The following is a 24,952-nucleotide window of genomic DNA, read 5'->3' as shown; positions in this document are numbered from 1 at the left end:
TATACTTAAATAGCACAAGTATTTCTCTCTAGGGTGAAATCACAGGTGACCTTTCTGTTGTTGTTTTCTGTATTTTCCAAGTTACCTGCAATGAGCATGTAGTACACACAGAATTTCAAAAACCAACATAATATATATAATAATAAAAGAAAATGTTATTTTGGTAAAATTTACAATTAAATAAATAAGTTCATGTGCTGTAGAGGGCACCTTAGAGGAACAGGAAGGAAGAACATTTATTTTACAAATACTAGATGCCAGTCACTGGGCTGGGCACTTAACATACATTATCTCATTTAGGTGTGTAAAATAAGAATGTCCTTGAATTGAATCACATTTGGAGAGTAATTTTACGTTTATGAAGCCATCGTTAAGTTTAAAGCAAAAATGTTAACGCATGGTTTTTAGAATTCCGATCAGGCATGTTTTTGCTCTTACGCTAAAAGCACAATTAGTTACTCACCACCTAACATGCCATCTATATTTTTTCCTTGTCACACATTTTTATTTGATCCACTTCTGAAGAGAAGCCAATACACCATGTCCTGCCTATGTATAGATCTCTTAAACTAATTTTATGCTTCGTTGCAAAATAATTGACTTGTGATTCACAGGACATTAATTAACTCATATAAGCCTTTAAGAGTAAGTAAATAATGAAGTTTAGAAAATGATAGCATGTAATTGTGTCTAAAGGGACACTTTTCCACATTTTGGTTTTGTTTGTTTGCTTTTTATGTTATATAAAATAAAGATGGACAAAAATTTTAATCACACTGATCACAGATGTTAGGGTCACAAATTTCATATCTATGGCAATATCTTTACAGAGGGCCCCATTTTCTGTTAAAGCATGTATCGAAATCAAAACTACAATCAATAATCAACATATATTGTTTTTGCAAGTGATTGCACAAAGCGGATGGTCAGTAAATTTATGTATTTGTGGATTTTTTTCCTCTAAAGATTTCCAACAAAAATAGAAAAACTGTTTTTTTCCCTGTAACATCTTTTTCTGGAAGTGACTGCTAAATTCCAGAAAGTGACAATACTGTAATTACTGAATGCTGGCTCAGCATTTTGTTACAGTCTGATCTAACCCCTACAATAATCTGTCATATAGGTGCTACTACCCCAGTTTAAAAGGAACTTGTCTAAAGTCACACAGCAGTAGGTAGTAGAGCTGTGTTTCAAACCCAAATAAGGAAGAGCTTATTCCAAAGCCCAAAGACTTAACCATCCTGCTGTACTGCATCTTAGCATCCGTGTCTGTCTTTAAGACTGAGTTACTTTGGATCCCCCCACCTATTCTGCTCCCCCTGGTCAGTTGAAGTTGCCCTAGTTCTGTCCCACTGTGTCCAAACTACCCTCATCTCTCACCTAGACTACTGCAACAGACTCCTACCTATCTATTTTCCTAATCTTTTCTTTATGTCCCTTTCCTCCATCCCCTCCCCTGGCCTCAATCCATTCTCCACACTGTAACCACAGTGATTTTCCTCAAACCACGTGGCCTGTAAGCCATTATCTGTTTGTTACATGACTATCCACCTTCATCTTGCACAATGCTACCCTTCATCCTCTGGGCTCCTGCCACATGGGTCTTCTTTACATATGAATATGTACCATACTACCTCCTACCACAGCGCCATTGTAAATGTTGTTCCCTCTTCCTGGATCACTCTTTGCCTAGTTAACTCTTACTCACCTTTCACATAACAACTCATAATCATGCCATCAGGAAGCCTTCCTTGGCGTCCATATCAAGACATCACTCCTTTTATTAAAAGCACTCTGGCAACGTGCATCTCTGTCCTGTTACATGCTGCCACTACAGTGATATGTTTGGTTTTGTGATTACTTGATTAATGTCTGTTACAAGCCCCTAGGCCCTATCATGCACCAGATTGTAAGCCCAGTGAGGGCAAGGACTCTGTTTGCTCTTGCTCACTACGTTATGGGTTTGCACACAGTTGAGCTTTCAACAAATGCCTACAGATGAGCGACTGTTCCCACTCTCTACTACCATCATCATCTAGGGACTACTATCCTTCTCCTAAACTTCTCTGTTTCTCAACAAGGTCAAAGATGGGGGTAAAAATAAGGCAAGGCAGGGAGAGAAATAAAATGGCAGTAGTGGTCACAGAATACACCTCCTGGGATCCATGGACATGAATTTCAATAGCTACTTTAAATTCTATGTGTTAGTTTCAAATGTGTACCTTGAGCGTTCAACCTGCACTACAAATTTCTATGTCTGTTCAATAGCTTCACTTGAATTTCTTTTTTTCTTCCAGTTTTATTGAGATATAACTGACATTCAGCACTGATAAGTGTAAGGTGTGCAGCATAATGATGTAACATATACATCACGAAATGATTACCACAAGTTTAGTGAACATCAGTCAACTCATATAGATACCAAATTTTAAAAATAGAAAAAAAATTTATTTCCTTCTGATGAGAACTGTCAGGATTTGCTGTCTTGGTAATTTTCATATTTAATATACAACAGTGTTAATTATATTTATCATGTTGTACATTACAACCCTAGTACTTATTTATCATAACGGGAAGTTTGTACTTTTTTTTTTTAAATTTATTAATTAATTAATTTATTTATTTTTGGCTGCGTTGGGTCTTCGTTTCTGTGCGAGGGCTTTCTCTAGTTGTGGCAAGCGGGGGCCACTCTTCATCGCGGTGCACGGGCCTCTCACTATCGTGGCCTCTCTTGTTGCGGAGCACAGGCTCCAGACGCGCAGGCTCAGTAGTTGTGGCTCACGGGCCTAGTTGCTCCGCGGCATGTGGGATCCTCCCAGACCAGGGCTCAAACTCGTGTCCCCTGCATTAGCAGGCAGATTCTCAACCACTGCGCCACCAGGGAAGCCCAGAAGTTTGTACTTTTTGATCACCTTCATCTAATTCTCCATTCTCACCCCTTGCCTCTGGTCTCTTTTTCTATGAGTTTGTTTATTTGTCTTTTTTTGAAATATAATTGACCTACAACACTATGTTAGTTCCTGGTACACAACATAGTGATTCAATATTTCAGTACATTTCAAAATGATCACAATGATAAATCTAGTTACCATCTGTCACCACACAAAGATATAATATAATTATTGACTATATTCCACACACTGTACATTTCATGCCCATAACTCACTTATTTTGTAAGTGAGAGTTTTTACCTCTTTTTCTAACAGGCATTTCAAATTTAACATGTCCCAACTTGAGCTACTTTGATTTCTCCTTTAAACTCCTCCCTAGTTTTCCCCACCTCAGTAAATGGTATCACCATGCATCCAAATGCTCAGGCCAAATACCTAGGAATCATGCCTGTTTCTCCTCTTTCTCATATACCCTACATCTGAATTCAAATCTACCCCCTGTTCAAAACCTTCCAATGACTCCCTATGATAATTAGAATAAAATCCAAAATCTTTATTTCACCTTAAGGCTCTTCATAATGTGGCCATTCATCACCTTTTTGATCTCCATTGTTCTCTTTCTCACAGGAGTTGGCATCACTGGCTTCCTTCCTGTTCCTCAAAGATGCACATGATCTTTGTACATTCTTCTCTGGGTCTGAAAGACTCTTAACCCCAGATATTTGCCCAGCTCACTTCCTCACTTCCTTCAAGGCACTATTCACATAGTCCCTTCTTGAGAGTTCTTCCCTCATCACCATATCTACAGAGCCCCCAGTGTTGCTCTATAGCTCTTTATCTTTCTCTTTTCTTTTTATAAATTTATTTATTTATTTATTCATTTTTGGCTGCGTTGGGTCTTCGTTGCTGCGCACAGGCTCTCTCTAGTTATGGTGAGCGGGGGCTGCTCCTCGTTGCAGTGCACGTGCTTCTCATTGCGGTGGCTTCTCTTGTTGTGGACGGGCTCTAGGTGCGTGGGCTTCATTACTTGTGGCTCGTGGGCTCTACAGCGCAGGGTCAGTAGTTGCGGCACACGGGCTTAGTTGCTCTGCGGCATGTGGGATCTTCCCAGACCAGGGCTCAAACCCATGTCCCTTCATTGGCAGGCGGATTCTTAACCACTGCGCCACCAGGGAAGCCCTATTTCATTCTTTCTTATGGCTGAGTAGATTCTATTGTATATATGTACCACATCTTTTTTATGCATTCATCTGTCAATGGGCATTTAGGTTGTGTTCATGTCTTGTCTATTGTGAATAGCGCTGCTATGAACATAGTGGTGCATGTATCTTTTCGAATTACGGTTTTCTCCGGATATATCTCAGGAATGGGATTGCTGGATCATATGGAAACTCTATTTTTAGTTTTTTGAGGAATGTCCATACTGTTTTCCATAGTGGCTGCACCAATTCACATTCCTACCAACAGTGTAGGAGGGTTCCCTTTTCTCCATACCCTCTCCAGCATTTGTTATTTGTAGATTTTTTAATGATGGCCATTCTGACTGGTGTGAGGTGGTACCTCACTAGTTTTGATTTGCATTTCTAAGAGAACTCTTCAAAGGACTCACATCCACTTAATTAAGCAGGTCTGAAAAGCTGGGAGTCAGCCTGGACACTCCTCTTCCCCATGCTCCACACCATCCTTCCCCATCCCCCACCATCCAATCAATCATCGAGTCCTATCAGTTTTATATCCTAAATATGTCTCAAAGTCATCACTTTAGGGCTTTAGGTAGCCACTGTCCTAATCCGCTTACTTGGATTACAAAATAGCTTCCTGAAAGGTCTCCCCACATTCACCCCTTTTTCCTTCAGATCCATCCTCCAGTCTATAGCAAAGTGATACTCTGTTCCTTGAAAACATACAGTGGCTTCTTTTTGCTCTTAGGACGGTCTTAACATGAGCTAACAGACATATGTGTTTTGGCCTCTGCCTAGTTCCCCAACCTCATCTTGAACTACTCTTGCCTTTGCTCTTTCCTCTCAAAACACACCATTCTCCTTTTAGTTCCGTGCAAGTGCCAAACCTTTTTTTTTTTTTTTGCCTCAGTACCCCCTCATAACCATCATTCTGATTTCAGATCAAAGGGTTCTTCCTTGAAGGAAGTCTCCCAGCCCCTCCAGACTATGAGAGATTCTCCTGTAAAAACCCTTCATAGCTCTCTATGCTTGTCCCAATATGTGTCATAATTTTACACTTAATTTACTTATTTATTTGTTATTTCCCTTCTGCATCACACTGTAAGCACCCTGAAAGCAGGAACAATAGTAGTGTTGCTCACTACTGTATCCCAACACCTAGCATAAAACCTAGTATATACTAGAAATTCAGTAAATATTTGTTGCATAAATAACAGCATGAGATGAGAAGAAACAGTCAAATGGTGCCATAGGGAATTTGGGCTACATTTAAGAGCATTTTCCAAGCACCAGTGAACATTGCAATGGGGTCCCAAAAAAAAAGGCTGAAGAATCATCTCCTGTGGAAACTTAAAAACAGAATATATTTATATCTGTCTAGAGCTGCACTGCCCAATATGGTAGCTACTAGCCACATGTGGCTATTGAGTTCTTGGAATGTGACTAGTCCTAATTGAGGTATGCTGTTAAGTATAAAATGCACAACAGATTTCAGAGACCTGGAAAAAAGTAAAATATCTGATTAATAATTTTTATATTGATTACATGCTGAAATAATATTTTGGTTATATTGGGTTAAAAAATACATTGCTAAACTTAATTTCATCTCTTTCTTTTTACCTTTTTTTAATCTGTCTACTAGGAAATTTAAAATATATGCAGCTCACATTGTATTTCTATGGGCCGTATAGCCTATGGTATTTCAGGATGATACTGCCTGAAGATAGGCATGACACAGTGACACAAACTGTTGACATGTATTTGAATACTATAAGAAGTCATGAAGAATCTTATGTTAGCAATGTTTTTCTTCTCCCAATACCACCGAGCTCCACTCGGCTGTGCCTGTGCTACTTCACCACACACCCAAATATTTGTTCACTGTATTGCCCTACTTGGTCAAACAATCCTTACAAACTGAATTTCAAAGCCCCTCCTCATGCTTTTATGCCTAAAGGCTGACAGTGTTTGCAAAGTTCAGCTTTCTTACTTTACTGAATTCTAAATGGTTAGTGTGTTGACAGAGGGCTTGGGACAGTTTGGCATAATGAATCATTTCTACCCAAGGTAGAACTAAACACTGAAAGCGGCAGCTCTGTTTAGAACTGTAGACACAGGGTTTTACAGATTCTCTTCCTATCACTGAAAGCTACACCCCTGCTCAGAGTTTTATTTGTATTCCTACGACAGTTTGCCCTGTCATTTTTACATGCTGTCTTCTTCCTCTGAAGATCTTGAGGCAAGTGAATGTAGGGATTTATCTTGGTATCCCTAGCATCTAACCCAGCACACTGCCGGGCACAAAGTAGGCAGCCAATAAATCTTTTCTAGAATGTGTGGATCGAATGAACTTTTCCTCACTCTGATCATTCCTTGACTCTAACCTCAGCACTTACTATAGATTCAATTTATGAGCTTGTATTTAACGAACCACCGTCCAGGGACTATTTTAGGAGCATTTCATGAGTATGTGTTTGGAGTGGCTAAATCAAAGATAGAGTCTTGAACCTCCCTATAATGCCAAGGGCTTTGCTTTAAGCATTTCACAGGTTCAGTACACACTAACTGAATAACAAATTGTAATCCTTTGACCAAACACTATTCCTTCTTGCAGGTGAAGGACCTGACCAGTGACTGTTCTTAGCATCCCCTACCTCCTGGGCAACAGGCTAAGCTTATGTATAAAATTATTATTCACACAACTTAGCGAGCATACCTTCTAAATATAAGCTAAGTTTAGAATAAGCTGCTACCACTGAAATATGAAGGCCAAATGATTCCGTTTGAACATAAACTCTAAAGGGCATAAAGATGATTGAAAAAGCACATCAAGAGTGTGTACTGAAAAATTTATCTTAGGCAATTAGGTCTAGGTGAGTAGAGCAACAAAGTAGTTGCATGTACATGATGGACTAATATATACAAACTTCATGTTTGACCAGTGGCAATCAAGCCCTTGCTTCTGCACAAGGACACTGAGAGGCACAGCAGCATGCCTGTTGATTGCCAGAAATCAACACAAGGAGACAGATAACTTTGGCACCTGGCAGCCTAAGAGAGTTGCTTTGTTTCAGTAAAAGCATAAGGCAGCCTAACTAGGTGAAGGACAGTGCAACAAATAGCCATAGTTTTAGAAATTTCTGCTAATCAGAGGGCAGTCCAAGTGTACTCTTGGGCTGAGTCCAACATCTGAATGAAATCTGAACATTACCCAACCAGGTATAAGTAAATTGGAAATTCATTTTGGGGGATTTCAATTGGATGATTCTCATCAAGGAGTTACAACCTCAAGGCAGAAGAGATTTTGCATCACAGCAGATTTTTCTTCCATACTAATAGCCCAAGCAGCAATACCATCAAAAGATGGTTTTTAATTATAAAATGTGTGTGTGTGTGTGTCGACTCCTCAACAATTTGTAAACAACCAATATTTAGACATATAAATGGCTGACCTGGCCTACATCCAGGCCATTACTGCTTTTATCCTTGGTGGCCATCGACTGCCCCAACAATGGTCTTCAGAAAATGCGTATGAAGAAATTGAAATCCCATTTCAGTAACTAATAGATAATGGGTCATAGGCATTGTGGCAGTCACAACCTCTAGCCCTTCCACTTTTCCATAAACAAAGGAATAATCTATAGATGTAGATTAAACTAGAGGCATAAACATTATCTGTGCCAGCACATTCTCTTCATGCTAAGAACTACAATTTGTCATTCCCAGACAATCAATGTTACAAAGAGGTCCCATACAAACTCATAAAAGCTTATGTAACCCATTATGTGGCTGAAATGCTATGGAAGAAGAAAATGAGAGATAAACAGGAAAGAGGCAGGAAGGAAAAATGGGATTCCACAGAGCAATGATAACACGTGATAAACACAAAGATAAACTCTAAGGGAAATTATAAATTAATATAAGCTATATTATGAATTAATTAGGATATTGGATTATCTGAGAACACAACTACCACTTGTAATAATGTTTCCATGGGGAAATGTGTCTGAAATAATTTTCTGAAACAAAACCTGCTTTATTTCATTTTGCCTAGAAAAAGATAGAAATCAAGAGTAGTAAAAGAAGAGTACAGCTAATTTTTTAAAAAAGGAATTCATTCATTTTCCCCTACTAATTGGGATACAGGCAAATAAACAAAGCATTTGTGTGCTAAGTGCTTTAAAAGGATGTGGGGTGCCATGGAGCACAAAGAAGGGGCATCTAACTAATCCTGATGAGGACTGAGAGGTAGTTTTCTAAAGAAGGTGTAGGGGGAATCATTTGAGAGAACTGAAAGAAGATAAAGGGCAGAAAAGGGTATTCTAGGCAAAAATAAAATAAAATAAAGTAAAATAAAATAAAATAGTGCTTCTGGAAGCAAGAGAAATAAAACCAGGTTTCTGTTTTTAGCTCCAGGGAGGTAGTTGTATCATTCACCAAGAGAGGGAACAAAAAGGAGATGCAGCTTGAGGAGGAAGATGTATAGTTTAGTTTTGGATGTGTGAGTCTGAGTTACCTAAGGAACATACAAGTAGTATGGTAGTACCTAGAGGTCAGGTAGGTATCTGAAGCTGAGATTCATGAGAGACTTCTGGACTGGAGATACAGATTTTTAAGCCATAGAGATAGTAACTGGAGACACTGGAGAGAACACATCCCTCCCAGGAAAATACTGATGTGAGAAGAGGACCTAGACCAGAACTTCAAAGAATAGGTAACAAAAGAGGGATGGCCAGAATGGTTGGAGGAAAAACAAAAGATGCCACTGAAGCAAAATAAAAGGAGGATTTCAAGAATCAAAGAGTGATCAACAAGGATGATCAAATAAAATAAGGACTGATAAGTATCCACTGGATTTAATTACACGGAGGCCATTGGCAACTTTGGCAAGAGCAATACCATGGAAGAGTGCAGGAGGGCAGAAATTGAATCATGATGGATTAGGGAATAGAGGTAGGTCAGTAGATGATTCTCAAAACTGTGCCTGTGGAGAAGTGTTGGGAAGGTAACATGGGCTGGAGGGAGATATTTGGTTTCATTTTGCTTTGTTTACATACTCAAGTAAAGGAGTCAGCAAGAGAAAGGAAGAATTTGAAGATAGAAGAGAGAAAGGGATAGTCACAAAACTGAGGGAAAGAATGGGATTCAGAGCCCAAGTGGAAGGAATTAGCCTTATATCGGAAGAGGACTAAGTATATTCTTCATGGGAGAAACAAGAGAAAAGGAGAAAGATGTAGGAGGAGGATAGCTCAAACAATAAGTTTGTTGGCTGCAGTTGACTGTGTTCTTTCTAATGACTTCTATTGTCTCTGTGCAGCAAGAAATGATTTCATCAGCTGAGGAGAGGTGAGAGTAAGAATGTACAGAGCGACTACTTTGAGGAGAGTTGAAAGTGGGAGAAAGAGCTGATTCTACACACACAGAAGGCTTGCCAAAATCTGCCAAGAGCCTAAAAAGGTTGTGTGGTTTTCACCAACAAATGACTGAAGCGCTGGCTCATGTGCTCCAAGTTCTAAAATTTATGGACTGGGAGAAAATATGGAAGTGAAGAAACTAGAAGATCCTTATGAGATGAAAGAAAATTGGTTAGGGGGAAGAGACTGAGAGACCTATAAGAATTAGACATTTAAATGTAATATGAACACAGGTAGAGCAATTCCAGGTGATGGCAAGATGCATGGCTTGGCCACTGGAGTAGGTGGCTGAAATTGAGTGGAGATAAGGATCATGAAAGTTGACAGGGTCACAGAATTGAGATACTACTGCTGTTGGATAAGTTATTCACACAGGCATGGAAGTCACTCCGAACAATGGTACAAATTGAAATGGAAAAAAATTAACAGATTGTCTTTTATTTATGAATAGAAAAGTTGTGATGAATACCAAAATTTAAGTGCTTAAAAAGAAAATTTTAAAAAAAAGAGGAGGAGGATGTCATAAGGGCATAAAAACAACCTGAAAAATTTCCAATGTCCAAAGGTTTTTGAGCAACAAAGCAACAATAGTTTTGGATTATAGCACAAAATATAAAATAAATATCCATGAGTTTCTACTGTTATAAATAAATGATTAAATAAATAAATACAGGAGAAGGAACAAATCTTCCATACAGAATAATTCTAAATAATAAATGTAGAAGGAATGAGAAAAATAGAAAATCACCACAGTAAGATTTGCTTTAGGCAAGATCTATGGATGAATGCTAAAAGCCACCAAAACATTATGAAGAAATAGGATATTTACATAGCTCAAACTACCTCCCCCAATTTATTCATTAATTACTGTGGTGGTTTTAATGTATGTCCAAAAATTTTTCAATAGTCCTTTCTCCAGAAAGTGGAGCACAATTCTCCTCCCCTTAAGTGTGAGCTAGACTTTGCGACTCACTTCTACCCAAGAGGGTATGAAAAGGGGAAAAAAAAAATAGTAACTTTGCTGTGGACAAACATGGCAGACACCACCTCAACCAAATGATCAAGGTCTACATCACCAGCATTAAGTCATGATGACACAATGCATGCCTAATTTGATGTGATAGGAAGGGTACTTCACTTTTGTGGTAGACTTCCTCAAAATCCATAATCCAAATCTAATCATGAAAAACATCAACCAAACCCAAATTGAGGGACATTCTACAAAACACCTGACCAGTGATCTTCAAAAGAGTCAAAGCCATGGAAAGGAAAGACTGAAACACAGAAAGACAGATTGGAGGAGACTGAGGGGACATGACAACTAAATGCAAGGTGGTAGTGGATGGGATCTTGGAAAAAAGGACATTCATGGAAAAACCGGTGAAACCCAAATAAAGTCTGTTGTTTAATTAATAGTGTTGTGCCAATGCTGATTTCCTAGTTTTGAAAAATGTGCCAAGGTTACATAAGAGGTTAGCATCAGGCGAAGCTGGCTGAAGGGTCTACAGGAAGTCTGTATACTTCTTTACAACACTTTTGTAAATAAGAATTCTTCCAAAACAAAGAATTTAAGAGAAAAGCTTTAAAGAATAAGAATGAGTAGCTAGGAGACCAGTATAATATCAGCAAAAGATAGCGAATATAAAGAGTGTTGAAGTTGGATGTCATGAGACCCAATGGAGTAGGAGGTTTTACAGAAAAGTGAAGAAGGGATGGCTTGAAACAGCATTATAGAGTGAGGAGTAGAGGCCAGATTATCAGCTCTGCACTGGAGCCTAACATTTATTTGACTTGATGTTGCTGCTGTGTCTGGAGGTCAAATAACAACTGAAAAGTGTTCATTGCATTTGGTAATTATCTGATCCAAGTATTGTGTGGACCACTGGTCCTGATTGGTAGGGCCGTCATCCCCGAAATCTTTCAATATCAATCAGCTCCCTTCCATTATCCATGGCAGATCTATGCTATTACCTGCTTCAAAGTTTGCAGCCCCCGTGGACAAAGTTCTATAAGTGATCAGAACAATGCCACAAGTTCTAAGCTGTTCTGCATAATAGAGATGACTGACATATTTGGAACCTAGTGAATGAACAAGTTCTCTGCTCATATTTCCAGCTTTTCTCACTTTTGAGCGCCTTCTACCAAGGGATAAGTTTTTCTACAAAGTTCTCTAAACATTAGGTCAAACCAGCAAAAAATTAAACAAGGAAAGGGATTTAAAAAAAAAAAAAGAAAGTTTGTTGAGTGCCTATAAAGTGTTCAAACTAGTAATAGTTTCTTTTACATCAATTATCTCAATCAGGGGTAATTTAAAAAATATGAATAAAATCCGGTAAAATACAGACACTGGTAAATACTATTCACTGTACTAACTAGAAAAATTAATAATATATACTACTGTAAATTTAAGATTTAGGAAAAATGGAGGTCAAAAGAATGGGAAGGAAAAAGTTTTAAGGTACTGATAGGTGGACTCTTACATAATAGCTTTAGATATCTTTTAATCCAACCCATGGTTTATTTATCATGGTTATGTGCCAGCTCACACCATGGCAGAGTCATAACTGCAAACGGAGAGCCACCAACAAAGGAAACTGGCAAAGGCACACAGAGTAAACACCATTCATCACAACCAGCAAACAACTCAACTCTGCATTTAATATTCATCATAAAATTCCAAAAAGAAAAAAATAAGAACCCCCAACTTTTCAGAAGGGTCCCAGTTGATAGATCAGTCTGATAAATACAACTAGAATTAAAACATAATGATGATAGATAAGTGAAAGATAGATGATTGATTAGATAGACAGACAGACAGATTTAAAATGGTAATAAATGTGTTCTAGGAACCAAATCTGAAACTTCAGTTAATAATATCCATTAGGTTAAAAAAATGAAAAAGACTTTTCTAAGACTAGTAATATTTGAGTGCTTAAATAAACAACAGAAAAACAACTGCAGTAAAGCAACATTATAGTTTTTTCAGAGCTTGACTTCTTAAAGTGCTTTATATGTAATGTCAGTCCCACTCCCAGATAATTAAGTTGGAATCAGCAACATGAATAAATAAACTAATCTGCTCAAAAGCACATAGCAAAAATGACTGGGCCAAATCAAATCCTAGTAGAGTGTTTGGTGCAGCACAGAAGAGTTATAGTAAAAATCTGGAAAGGCAGGCTAAGATTTTCCTAAAAGACAGCTAAACAAAATTTTTAGTAATAAAAAATCACAAGCTAGAAATAAAAGAAAATGAATTTTTTGAACAGATAGGGAAATAGTAGGCTTTATCTTAGATAATCCCTGACTGATAACAAATACTTTGATAACTATCACATTTGGATTTCCCTAGTAATTGTCTCTAAATTAAATAAATGCAGTATTTTTACACAACCCAAAATTTAAGACAAATTTAATAGATACACTGGGCCATATAATTTATTGGGAGAGGGAACATGTATCTACATTTTTAATTATTCTAGTTAAATCAGTAAACATGTTCAGATAATTTTATTCAGTTTTGACATTGTAATAACCAGGATTTTAAAAAACATTAGTGAAATACACATATAGAGAAGTGCACATATCTTTTTTTTGTTTTGTTTATAATAGATTTTATTTTTTAGAACAGTTTTATGTTCACAGCAATATTGAGCAGAAAGTACAGAGATTTCCTATATTTTCCCTGTCCCACATATCCATAGCCACTGCCACTCCCCTGCCCCAATTAACATCCTCCAGAGTGGTACGTTTGTTACAATTGGTGAACCTACATTTACACATCATTATCACCCAAAGTCCACAACTTACCTTAGGGTTCACTCTTGGCATTGTATATTCCATGGATTTGAAGCAATGTATAATAACATGTATCCATCATTATAGGAACATACAAAGTATTTTCACTGCCCTAAAGATTCTCTCTACTCTACCTATTCATCCTTCCCTCCTCTATAACCCCTGGCAACTACTGATATACTTACTGTCCCCAAAGTTTTTGCCTTTTCCAGAATGTCACAGAGTTAGACTCATACAGTATGTAGCCTTTTCAGATTGGCTTCTTTCACTTAGTAATATGCATTTAAGGTTCCTCCAAGTCTTTTCATGGCTTCATAACTCTTCTTTTTTAGCATTGCATAATATTCCATTTTCTGGATGTACCACAGTTTATTTATTCATTAAGCTAGTGAAGAACATCTTGTTTGCTTCCAAGTTTTGACAATTATGAATAAAGCTGCTATAAATAACCATGTACAGGTTTTTGTGCAGACATAAGTTTTCAACTCCTTTGGGTAAATACTGAGGGCTAGTCCTGAAGTGTATTTAGTTTTTTCAGAGATTGGCAAACTGTCTTCCAAAGAGGCTGTACCATTTGCATTCCCACCAGCAATGAATAAGAGTTTCCACTGCTCCACTTCCACACCAGCATTTGGTGTTGTCAGTGTTCTGGATTTTGGCCATTCTGATAGGTGTGAAGTGGTATCTCATTGCTGTTTCAATTTGCACTTTCCTGATGACATATGATGTACAGTTGTTTGCTACAACCCTAACTGGATGAAGCAAAATGAGAATTGCTCAAACAACTGAAAAATCCAAGGGTAAATCTGACTTTAGGCACAGCTGGACCCAAGGGCTCAAACAAAGCTATCCAAATCTAGCTCCTCTCTCTGCATCTCTGCATAGACATCAATCTCATAAAGGCTCTCCCACAGTGGTCTCAAGATAGCTCCATGGAGGTCTCAGGACTGCAACTTTCCTCATTCACGTCCAGTAGCAAAGAGTGAGAATTCTTGTCCCAGCATTCCCCCCTAACCAAGAATTCATTGTGTCTCATCTTCTCCAATCTGATCTCATCACTTTCTCTGAACAAATCACTGTAACCAGGAAATGTGATATACTAATTGGCTCAGACCCAAGTACATGCTTAATCCGAGATGGACATTGAAACAATACTACCTCGTGGGCTGAAAGAAAAATGGGGATACAGTTACCAGGGGAAGGGAAAATAAGTACTGTGAAGCAAAAATACTTCAACAACCTCCATCAGTAACCCTGTCAAGCACTACGAGTTAGGGAACCTGGTTAATCTGTAAAGACTTTCATACCAAGTGACCCATGTCAGTATCCCCCTAGTCTCACTGGGACGGGGAGTCTTTCTCAGCACTGTCCAAAAAAAACACCTTTAAGTAAAAGGAAGAAAAAGGAAGTTTGATTTGCCTGGAATGTTTTCACTGGATAGATTAATTTATCTATGAAGTAAGAGCTGGACTGACATGATTAATACGTAAAGCACTAACCCCTATGATTTCAAAAAGAGCACCCGTGGAAGTCAGAGCTGTGATCTTGAAAGGATTTGGTTGCTCACTGAAAAGCTCCGAAATGCTTTCTTTGTGAGCATAAAAAGAAATTTAAAAAGAGCCCACAGGGAGGTAAAGACTCAAGAAAAGTAATACAACAGAGTACATTCAATAACATTGTTTCTATTAAAATAAACCTGTTGGCCAATGCTGCCTGAGCTGGGTGTGGAGGCCTAATGAGCTCAGGCAGCCACCCAAAAGGTCCCATCCAAAGAACCTAACAATTGCTGGAAAGGCAAACACTCAGCAGGGGTTTTCTTCAGTGGGTAAACAGTGGGGCCAGGGGCTAATCATATGGTTGTGGAAAATGCCAGCTTTTTCTTAGAGCCTACTTAGAAAACACTAGGCAAGTTTTCAACCATCCATGCGAAGTGTATAGTGTTATAAATTAATGGGTAATCACAATAATATGCATGTAATCACATAGTGATAGCATATAATAACAATGGGTTAAATTTCCTTCACTGCTTTTGGAACTCTCTCTGAAATTCCTTATCTATTAGATCAGCAGTGGCATTATTCTTTTATTATATGTACTGAATGAATAGATGCATAAATGAAGTGCATTAATTGTAAGGTAAGTTCAGGTTGTGTTAAAATGCCATTTTTTGTTATGGCTATAATGCCTATATCAGAGCCATCCTAGCTTATACAGGGTCTTTGGACAAGGTAGAGAAGGTGTCCCTTAAGGATGGATGCAGCTACTTGGGCATGTAACTTGATGAAAAGATGGAGCCCTGGTATAAAGCTAAAAGGTGCTCCACTCTCTGGAAGGCTTGGGGAGGTGGCAAGGGACTGAGATGGATTTCTACCTCAACTAATTCATCTTCGTTGAAAGCATAAGTGATACAACCTTGGCCCAGCTTATAAGAACCCAAAATAATTATAAAAATAGGATCAAAATTTTCTTGATATTTTCTTTTGTGGAGTCATTTCCCTCAGGCCAGATTCTATTAATAAATGATATACTTAATAATTGTAAAAAATACACCTAATAGAACATATTTAAACACTAAAAATTCAAATTTCCATCAAATTGTTTTTCAACCTATTATTTATCAATATGATTTTTTCCTGAAGGCTAGGTGAAATAAAATCATTGAAAGGGTCATACACATACAATATATATATGGTCACAAACACTTTCTATTCTAATCTTATGGAAATTTTTCAAATTAAAACATTGTTGCTACTCTAAAGGTTATTTTTTACTTCTTTTTGCATCAGTGGATATGCAAAATATATTTTTATTTCTTTCCCCTATGACTTCCCAATGGCTACTGTGATCAACTACAGTCCCCCATTCTAATTCTAAGAGGTCAGATACACACAGGGCAAGGAAAATGGGGAAATTGTGATGGAGAATGGCAATGGAATGTATTTTAGCCTGAAGCAGTAACAAAATGAATTCAATTTGCACAAAAGGATTCTGATTTGCAGCCAAAGGACTAAAAAAAGTCCTTCTGTTTACTTTTCATTAGGAAAGTATACATGCCATATTCTTTTCTGGCTATCTGATAGCCATGAAATGAGATTGCTCCTCCCAGCTGTAAGGCTCTGCAAGCTGAGGCTTGTTCTGCATGTTGAAATGGGAAGAAGTAGACTGTGAGCCAGGAGATCCAGTTTTGAGTTTCAGCTTTTTAACAGTTACCTGTATTCTTGGCAAATTTCAAGTCTCTGTTTCCTTAACTATGTGATGGGGGTGGGGGTGGGGGTGGTTTGCAGCTAAATGGTGATTACACTAATAATGTGGCTGTCATTTATTGACAGCATGTGTACCTGGCACTGGGGTGAGCACTTGCAATTATATTATCTCATCTAACTCTTACAAGTCCAGTAAAGTGAGTGATTTTACAGGAGACAAGCAGAAGCTTGGATGGGTCAAATAACCTACCAGGGTCCTAGAGCTCTAGGTATCAGAGCCAGGATAGCACCAGAGGTCTCACTTAAAAGTCTATCTGGGATTCCTTCTTGCATATTTACATGCTAACTGAAAAGCAATCTATGATGTGAATCAAACAAGAGCAATCTGTAAGTTTTCTGTTTTTCACATAGCCAAGTGCATTAACTCCAGAAGCATACCCTGAGTTTTCCAAACATGTTATGAAAAAGAAACACAACTGCTCTCTTCATGAGCATGCTAAGGGTGGCTCTCTGTAAACTTGGAGAATGAAAATTGTCACTGCCAAATCCACTGCTGGGTCATACCATCAGGTATTTACATGTCTCACAGTGCAGATTCAGATTTCATTTTATGCAACTGATATTTTTCTTAAGAATTGATATAATGCAAGGAAAGTGTCACAGGCTATAAAGCCAATTCCAAAAGAATTCTAGAAACATTCTGAAAAATAGTATCATGATGAAACAACTGGTAGTTTCTGAATGGTTGCTCTAGCTGAGAGAAGTTCTTTTAACTGGATAAAGACAGGCATTTTTGTTTTTCAAATCTATTACCTGACTTCAAAGACACATGGATATATGGCAAGTGCTTATTTATGCATTCATTCACTCAACATAATGTATGAAGTACTTATTGTTCTGGTCACTAGCGCTACAAGAGCGACCAAGATGGAAATGGTCTCTGTCTTCGTGGAACATTGAGAGACAGAAAATGAACAAGAAAATAAATACACAAAATAACTACAGATTGGGAGCAGTGCTACGAAGAAACTAGGATGTTCTTCTAGAGAAAAATGAATGGAGAAGGCGGTCCATTTTAGCTGGAGTAGTCATGAAAGGCTTTTTTGAATTTTGAAGGATGAGAAGAAGCCAAACACGAGAAGAACCAGGCTTGTAAAGGCTCTGATGTGGGAAAGTTTAGCAAGTTTCTGGAAACTGTGTGTGGTTGGCATAAGAAACTAAGGGTAAAAATCCACAGCTAACATCATACTTGATAGTGAAAGACTCTCTTTTTCTTTTTTTGTACCTATATGAGATGATAGATGTTAACTAAACTTATTGTAGTAATCATCTCACAATACATGTTAGTCAAAACAGTATGTTGTATACCTTAGACTTATACTGTGCTGTATGTTAACTGTATCTCAATAAAACTGGGGGATGTGGAGAAAAAGATAAATACTATAGGAAACCACCAAAAAAATGGTGAAAGACTGAAAGCTTTTCCCTTAAGATCAGGAGCAAGACAAGGATGTCAGCTCTCATCATTTTTATCCAAACCAGGTTCTTAGTCAAGAAAAATAATGAAAGGCAAACAGATTGAAAAGGAAGAAGTGAAACTATCTCTGTTTGGAGATGACATGATCTTGTACATAGAAAATCCTAAGGTGTATAAAAAACTATTAGAGCTAATAAATGGGTACAGGAAAGTTGCAGGATATAAGATCACTATACAAAACTCAACTGTGTTTCTATACAGTTGCAACAAACAATCTGAAAATGAAATTAAGAAAATATTCATTTACAAAAGCATCAAAAGAAATAAAATGTTTAGGAATAAATTTAACAAAGAAGTACAAAACTTGCACACTAGAACTACAAAACATCACTGAAAGAAAGTAAAGATCTAAATAAATGGAAAGCCACCCCATGTTGTAAGAATTAAAATTATTGGAGAACAATACTGTTAAGATGGCAGTACTCCAAAAATTGGTGGACAGATTAGAGGAAATTCCTATTAAAATCTTAACTGTCCTTTTTTTCAGAAATTGACAAGTTGATCTTACAATTCATATGGAAATGCAAAGGAACCAGAATAGCCAAAACAATCTTTAAAAAGAACTAAATAGGAGGAGTCACACTTTTCAAATTTAAGACCTACTACAAAGCCACAATAATCAAGAGAGTGTGGTAATGACATAAGGATAGACTTACAGATTAATGGAATAGATTTGAGAGTCCAGAAATAAACCCATGTGTCTATGATCAACTGATTTCTGACAAGGTTGTCAAACCACTGAATGGGGAAAGAGTAGTCTTTCCAACAAATGGTACTGTGGTAACTGGATATACAATGCAAAAGAATGAGGTTGGATTCCTTCCTCATGCCATATGCTAATATTAACTCAAAATGGGTCAAAGACCTAATGTAAGAGCTAAATAATAAAACTCTATGAAGAAAACATAGGTTTAATCTTCATGATCTTGGACTGGGCGATGGTTTCTCAGATATAACATGCCAAAAGCACAAGCCACAGAAGAAAAAATAAATTGATCTTCATCAAAATTATAAACATTTGTTCCACAAAGGATACTATCAAGAAAGGAAAAAGACAATCCACAGAATGAGAGAAAATACTTGTTAATTTTATCTTATAAGGAACTTGTATCTAGAATACATAAAGAACTCTTACAAGTCATTAATAAATAGACAACACAATTTTTTAAAGGGGCAAATGTTCTGAACTGACATTTCACCTAAGAAGATATACAAATGGCCAATAAGCACATGAAAAGATGTTCAACATCATTAGCCATCAGAGAAATGCAAATTAAACCCAAAATAAGACACCATATCCCACTAAGATGGCTGTAATAAAAAAGACAGGTAGTGACAAGTGTTGGCAAGGATGCGGAGAAATTGGAACACTCACATGCATCTAGTGAGAATATAAAATAGTATAGCTGTTTTGGAAAACAATCCAGCAGTTTTTCAAAAGATTAACTGTAGAATTAACATATGACCAAGTAATTGTATTCACAGGTACCCATAGAAGAGAAGTGAAAATATATGTCCACACAAAAACTTGTACATGAGTGCTCATAGCAGCATCATTCATTATAGCTAAAAAGTAGAGACAACTCAAATATCCATCAACTGCGAATGGGTACCTAATATAATACATCAACACAATGGAGTTTTATTCAGAAATAAAGAGGAATGATACTTGCTACAACATAGATGAAACTAAGTGAAAGCCAGTCATAAAAATTACATATTGTATAATTTGATTCCTAGGGCTGAGAGTGTTGGGGGAAATTGAAGATGACTGCTAAAGGGTACAAGGTTATCTTTTGGGTAATGAAAATCTTCTAAAATTGATTGTGGTTAAGGTTGCACAATTTTCTGAATATACTTCAATCCATTGAAATGTACACTTTAGATGGCTGAATTTTATGGTATGTGAATTATAATTCAATATTTCTGTATCAGAAAAAAAAGCAGAGAGAAAAAACAGACTAGGAGTAGAGGTGAGGTTTGAGATGTAGGCACATGTGGGAGCTTGGAGGGATCTGTTGACCATATTATGGAACTAGGATTTTATACTAAGGGCAGAAAGAAGCCACAGAGAATTTTAAGGAGAGGAGTGATACATGATTGACAGTTTTAAAAGTTCATTCTGGCTGCTGTCTAGAGAATGGTTTGAAGCCGGCGGGGGGGTGGGGGGTGGGGCAGTAAAAGTGGAAGCAGGGAGAGCAGTAGAAGGCTGCAGAAAAAGCCTAGATAAGACACAACAGTTACTTGAATTAGGAGATGTTACAAGAGAGATGGAGAGAAACAGATGGTTTTGAGAGATATTCTGGAGAGTGAACATTTATATATGTATTATATGTACACATATATGTATATATATATATAATTTAAATGAAAACAAAAGAATTAAAAGCAAGTATTTGTTGAAAAAGTTGTTTTTGTTCAAAATGTTTGATATTTAAGTAGGAATCTGTAATGGACTAGTTAATTTCCTGGGACTCACAATGCATTTAACTCTATTCTTTTAATAAAGGTAATATCTATAAAGAATAACTATATTACTAAAATTTTATTCAGTTTTAAAATTTTGAGATAGAATTAAAATCACACAAATGTGAAATGTATTTGTTAAACTATGAGTCCTAATTTGGTAACACTAACTGTACATTATAGATGCTCACAAAATTTCAAGATTTGAAGGATCCTGAAAGTCCCCTATTTAGTCCAGTGACTGCCATCTAATGATTAAAATTTTTCTACAACATTCTTGATAAGCAGCCAGCCAGATCTGATATCCTATCAATGCTAAATATTTATTAATAAGGATATATTGGAGTTTTGACATCTCTTAAAACTTGCTTTGGACTTTAACATTTTCAGTGGATGCTTTAAAACAAACATTTTGAAGCTATACCTATAGAAAAATACTATAAAGAAATCAGTGTTTAAATAAGTTATAGTTACTTTTACAAATAATCTTGTCAAATGTGTTTCTTAATTCATTTTTCTCTTTACATGTAATAAAGAGAGTAAATTGTCTCAATGAAGTCAGGAATCAGTTTCCTCTCTATTAAATAAACGGACCATCCATGAAAAGCTTATACATGGCTACTAGCAAAAATTTACTACTGAATTTAGACCAAAATGAATGAATCAAATATCTTGCAGCTATAGCAACAGCAGATTTATCCAGCAATGCTGAGGAATGAATTACACCACGCAAATGAATTTTCAAATAATCTGCTGTTATAATCAATTCATGGAGACGTTTATATTCTTAAACCATGTCTCACTGAAATCTTTCTAAATGTGTCCAAGGTTGCTTCACTATCATAGCAAACATGAACATAATTTAAAAGTTGTTGATGAATCAGGATCATTATTTTAAAAGTCCATAATAATGATGCTAGTGAAGTGAATAAGTTAGCTTGCTCATCAATTGAATGTTTCCACTGACAACAGGGTTGATGAACTTTATTGCCACATTAGGTGCCCTACAGAGGTGCTCTCATTTCCTTTTAGAAAACCTCATGGAAAAACTTTTTGTGCCCCAATTATTTCAAAACTCTTCATCCTGATTTACTCCTTAGGTATACTCCTCTCAGTTTCATTGCAAAAATATCCTATTATAAAAACAGGCATATCTCCCTCGCACTGGAGGTTCTCCTTTGCATCAGTCAGATCTTTTAGTTGCAATCAACAGAAACTAACTTTAGCCAATTAATCAGAAGGAGCAGTTCATTAAAGAGACACCGTAAAACAGATAGGTAGTGGGAAGCAGCTGCGTAGCACAGGGAGATCTCCTCCGTGCTTTGTGACCACCTAGAGGGGCGGGATAGGGAGGGTGGGAGGGAGACGCAAGAGGGAGGGGATATGGGGATATATGTATACATAGAGCTGATTCACTTTGTTATACAGCAGAAGTTAACACAACACTGTAAAGCAATTATACTCCAATAAAGATGTTAAAAAATAATAAATAAATAAAATTTAATTTAAAAATTAAATTAAATTAAATTAAAAAATGGACACTGGGAAGCTCACAAAGACTAGTGACTAGGACCATAAGGAGGCTTAAGACTAAGATTCCAACATAAAGGGCTGAAACCACTCTGCAAAACTGACAAAATGAAAAACTACCACCACCACTGCTGCCCTACCAATGTCATTCACATACTCTGATATTCCCATACTTTCCTGTTGGAGCAGGATTTTTTACATTTTGATATCACAGCATCAAGCATACAGTAAGTATTCAATACATTTTTATTTATTCAACAAATATGTACTGAACACCTATTGTGTTTCTTGAATTGAATTAAAAGCTCTCTAATATCCTTATGTATATGAGGAGACTCTACATATTTTATCAATGTATACTACCTTTTTAAGCACAAAGTACTGCATTGATACAAATGGTGTAAGACTCTCATGTTCCTTATGAACTAAAGAATTGAATTGAATTTGTCAATAAGGAACTCAACTTGAAATCAATGTGTATCTGGATTGCATACATCAGCTGTAGCTTAAAATTAATTGCCTAAGGGAATAGGAAAAAAACTACCACGTGGAGTACTATAAGGCCCACTTTAAAATAATGAATCATTGCAAGTAACCTACAGCTGGTATGCATGAGTAGTTGCACTCAGATTGGAAGAGGTTGGTGCATAGCTACATTTTATGTTTGGTTAATGCTAAACTCAGTTAACTGTTCTGGATAAAAACGAATGCACAAGTGTTGATAGAGACTCATTTATTTCTTTTCACCTTGAACTTGGGCTGTTTATTTCAAAGTTGTATTATATTGCAAACCATGAAGGTTCAATATCTTTATACATGTAAATCACTCAGATCCAAGTTAGAAACCCTTAAATGGACTCAGACATGAGCCACTTGGAGGCCTGTAGAGAGAATGAGTGACTAGGTTAGAACCCCCGGGAACAGGAGCTCAGATCAAATTAGCTGCTGCTATAGCAGGAAAAAAAAAAAGCTAGTCGTCATGCTGTCCCCAACACGCCCTTGTCCTCCGATTAGAGGTTTCTGGCCAAATACCTGGCCTTACTGCACAGTATAGGGGAACACACTTCTCCTTTTTCCTCAGGCTCTAATGTGGCTTGGCACAGCACTGCCTTATTCACACATCATACTCTCAGACTCAACAGCCAAACAAAACCGTAGGCGGAACCACTTGAAATTAATGTTTTTGTAGATCCAAAATGGCCAATTATTAGTAATTTCATATGGTTCAATCTAACACTGGATTTATTAAGTGCTAGTATTTCATAAAATTCTAATTATCATGCCTGACACTGGGTCATAGAAGTTTACTTTTAATAAAGAAAAATGGGGCTCAGAAAAGTTAAAGTGCCATGTGGTTAGGTTAAAGCTAAGACTAGAATTCAAGTCTCCTGATGGCTAGTTCCCTAGACTTTTCATCTTAGTATGCTTTATGGTAGAACTCCTACTGCTTTGTTTGCCGACAGTATGTTTTTAAAATTTTTTGAATAATTAGCCAACACATTTAAAATATGAGATTTCACATCAAGATCTGGATTGTCAGCTTCTCTTTAAAAAGGGGGAAAAATTTGTCTTGGGTCCAGGGCCATGATTAGAGTCAGGCAAACGAGGCACTCTACAGATACAAAATTTCAAAAGGTGCTAAAAAACGCAGTAATCAAGATAAATAATATTTTAATGCAACCTTTAAAGAATCATAATTAATGCAAAAAATCCATGAACAAAATATTAAAATGTTAAATGAAGATAGGTTATTGTTCATTTGTTTTACAGTCCCCCACTGTTGTGCAATGGAATAGTCATTTCTAAACAGCCCTCTGTTTTGGAGTCACTTGCCCACCAAGTCATTCTTTCGGACAGATTTATGAGGGTTGACAATTATATGCAAACAGATTGAGCAACACAGGGCTTTATATATACTCATGTGTTTTGGCTGTAGAGATTTTAATACCTTTTCCCACTTAGTTCAAAATATGGGAATATATTTTGATAAGTGTATATATAGAAATACACATTTTTCCTTTTGCCTCAGGTTCCAATATGGCCTCACATGGTGGTGCCTGGCAACAGGTGAACTGAGTAGCAGCAGAGCCTTTGACCAGAGACGTACTTTCCAGGCAGCACAGTCTCCATTCAACCCTCTTCACTCACTTGGCCTCCTTTGCTTTTCCTCTGCCATCTTTTAAATGTTGGCAACCCCCAGAATTCAGACTTGAGCCCTTTTCTCTTCCCTAGGTAATCTCATCCAGAGATTGAAATTATGGATTCAAATGTCACCTATATACCAATAACCCCCTTAGGCCTATGTGTCCAATCATGACCTTTCCTCTGGGCTCCAGATTTAAATATACCACTGCCTGCTTGATAGTCTACTATAGAGGAATGACAAATAGGATTGTAAATGTGGCCTATTAAAAACAGAAAATCTTTTTTTTTTTTTAATAAATTTATTTATTTATTTATTTTTGGCTGTGTTGGGTCTTCCTTGCTGCATGTGGGCATTCTCTAGTTGTGGCGAGCGCGGGCTGCTCTTCGTTGCAGTGCACAGGCTTCTCATTGCAGTGGCTTCTCTTGTTGCGGCACGCAGGCTTCAGTAGTTGTGGCACACGGGCTTAGTTGCTCCGCGGCATGTGGGATCTTCCCAGACCAGGGCTCGAACCCGTGTCCCCTGCATTGGCAGGCGGATTCTTAACCACTGCGCCACCAGGGAAGCCCTGATTTTTTTTTCTTCCCAAACTTGTTTCTCCCCCAATCTTCCCCAACTCAGTAAATGATACCACCTTCTCCCAGTTCTTGAGATCAAACACCTAAAAGACCTCTTCTATTTATCTAATCTCTTCATCCCCCACCTTTAACCCATTAAGAAGTACTGTTAACTCAAACTTTAAAGATAATCTAAAATCTAGTCATCTTTTTCCATCTCTATTGCTACTATCAC

This window comes from Eubalaena glacialis, chromosome 7 (assembly GCF_028564815.1).
Source record: "Eubalaena glacialis isolate mEubGla1 chromosome 7, mEubGla1.1.hap2.+ XY, whole genome shotgun sequence".
Classification (NCBI taxonomy): Eukaryota; Metazoa; Chordata; class Mammalia; order Artiodactyla; family Balaenidae; genus Eubalaena; species Eubalaena glacialis.
The sequence above is the reverse complement of the archived record's forward strand: the minus strand, read 5'-3'. Positions refer to the sequence as shown.